The sequence below is a fragment of the Arachis ipaensis genome, chromosome B5, assembly GCF_059453495.1.
Source record: "Arachis ipaensis isolate K30076 ecotype BB chromosome B5, ASM5945349v1, whole genome shotgun sequence".
NCBI classification, from domain to species: Eukaryota; Viridiplantae; Streptophyta; class Magnoliopsida; order Fabales; family Fabaceae; genus Arachis; species Arachis ipaensis.
In genome coordinates, this window is record NC_142440.1 from 62,014,553 (window position 1) to 62,017,284 (window position 2,732).

Sequence of the window (2,732 nt, forward strand, 5' to 3'; positions counted from 1 at the left end):
TAATAATGCAAGGAGGATGCTTGGTGACTTTATTGCACCTAATTCCAATTTACATGGAAGAAGCATCTCCATTCCTGCCATTGGAGCAAACAATTTTGAGCTTAAACCTCAATTAGTTTCTCTGATGCAGCAGAACTGCAAGTTTCATGGACTTCCATCTGAAGATCCTTTTCAGTTCTTAACTGAATTCTTGCAGATATGTGATACTGTTAAGACTAATGGAGTAGATCCTGAAGTCTACAGGCTCATGCTTTTCCCTTTTGCTGTAAGAGACAGAGCTAGAGTATGGTTGGACTCTCAACCTAAGGATAGCCTGAACTCTTGGGATAAGCTGGTCAAGGCTTTCTTAGCCAAGTTCTTTCCTCCTCAAAAGCTGAGTAAGCTTAGAGTGGATGTTCAGACCTTCAGACAGAAAGAAGGTGAATCCCTCTATGAAGCTTGGGAGAGATACAAAGGACTGACCAAAAAGTGTCCTTCTGACATGCTTTCAGAATGGACCATCCTGGATATATTCTATGATGGTCTGTCTGAATTAGCTAAGATGTCATTGGATACTTCTGCAGGTGGATCCATTCACCTAAAGAAAATTCCTGCAGAAGCTCAAGAACTCATTGACATGGTTGCTAATAATCAGTTCATGTACACTTCTGAGAGGAATCATGTGAGTAATGGGACGCCTATGAAGAAGGGAGTTCTTGAAATTGATACTCTGAATGCCATATTGGCTCAGAATAAAATATTGACTCAGCAAGTCAATATGATTTCTCAGAGTCTGAATGGAATGCAAGCTGCATCCAACAGTACTCAAGAGGCATCTTCTAAAGAAGAAGCTTATGATCCTGAAAACCCTGCAATAGCAGAGGTGAATTACATGGGTGAACCTTATGGAAACACCTATAACCCCTCATGGAGAAATCACCCAAATCTCTCATGGAAGGATCAACAAAAGCCTCAACAAGGCTTTAATAATGGTGGAAGAAATAGGTTTAACAATAGTAAACCTTTTCCATCATCCACTCAGCAATAGACAGAGAACTCTGAACAAAATACCTCTAATTTAGCAAACTTAGTCTCTGATCTATCTAAGGCCACTGTAAGTTTCATGAATGAAACAAGGTCCTCCATTAGAAATTTGGAGGCACAAGTGGGCCAGCTGAGTAAAAGGATCACTGAAATCCCTCTTAGTAGTCTCCCAAGCAATACAGAAGAAAATCCAAAAGGAGAGTGCAAGGCCATTGACATAGTCAACACGGCCGAACCTGGAGAGGAAGGGGAGGGCGTAAATCCCAGTGAGGAAGACCTCCTGGGACGTCCAGTGATCAATAAGGAGTTTCCCTTTGAGGAACCAAAGGAATCTGAGACTCATCTAGAGACCATAGAGATTCCATTGAACCTCCATATGCCCTTCATGAGCTCTGACGAGTATTCATCTTCTGAAGAGAATGAGGATGTTACTGAAGAGCAAGTTACCAAGTACCTTGGTACAATCATGAAGCTGAATGCCAAATTATTTGGTATTGAGACTTGGGAAGATGAACCTCCCTTGTTCACCAATGAACTAAGTGATTTGGATCAACTGACATTGCCTCAGAAGAAACAGGATCCTGGAAAGTTCGTAATACCTTGTACCATAGGCAACATGATCTTTGAAAAGGCCCTATGTGACCTTGGTTCAGGGATAAACCTCATGCCCCTCTCTGTAATAGAGAAACTGGGAATCTTTGGGGTGCAAGCTACTAAAATCTCATTAGAGATGGCAGACAATTCAAGAAAACAGGCTTATGGACAAGTAGAGGACGTGTTAGTAAAGGTTGAAGGCCTTTACATCCCTGCTGATTTCATAATCCTTGATACTGGGAAGGATGAGGATGAATCCATCATCCTTGGAAGACCTTTCCTAGCCACAGCAAGAGCTGTAATTGATGTTGACAGAGGTGAATTAGTCCTTCAATTGAACAAGGACTCCCTTGTGTTTACAACTCAAGGTTACCCTTCTGTAAACATGGAAAAGAGGCACAGTAAGCTTCTCTCAAAACAGAGTCAACCAGAGCCCCCACAGTCAAACTCTAAGTTTGGTGTTGGGAGGCCACAACCAAACTCTAAGTTTGGTGTTGAACTCCCATATCCAAACTCTAAGTTTGGTGTTGGGAAGTCTCAATAATGCTCTGAACATCTGTGAGGTTCCATGAGAGCCCACTGTCAAGCTATTGACATTAAAGAAGTGCTTGTTGGGAGGCAACCCAATTTTTATTTATCTAATTTTATTTTTCTTGTTCTTTCATGTTTTATTAGGTTCATGATCATGTGGAGTCACAAAATAAATATAAAAATTGAAAACGGAATCAAAAATAGCAGAAGAAAAATCACACCCTGGAGGAAGACCTTACTGGCGTTTAAACGCCAGTAAGAAGCATCTGGCTGGCGTTCAACGCCAGAACAGAGCATGGTTCTGGCGCTGAACGCTCAAAATGGGCAGCATCTGGGCATTTGAACGCCAGAATTGCACCCTGGAGAAGAGCTGGTGCTGAACACCCAGAACAAGCATGGTTCTGGCGTTCAACGCCAGAAATGGGCAACAAATGGGCGTTCAACGCCCAGAACAAGCACCAATCTGGTGCTGAACGCCCAGAGTTGTGTGCAAGGGCATTTTGCATGCCTAATTTGGTGCAAGGTTGTAAATCCTTGAACACCTCAGGATCTGTGGACCCCACAGGATCCCCACCTACCTCCAC

At 42.6% G+C, this 2,732-nt stretch overlaps 1 non-coding gene across 1 annotated transcript; it reads right to left on the bottom strand.

The window, feature by feature from the left end:
- Positions 1–379: 379 nt before the first annotated feature.
- LOC148564404 (small nucleolar RNA R71) lies at positions 380–487 on the bottom strand. The gene has a single exon (XR_015885449.1). It is a non-coding gene; the product is annotated as a small nucleolar RNA R71 (small nucleolar RNA).
- Between the last annotated feature and the right edge of the window lie 2,245 nt (positions 488–2,732).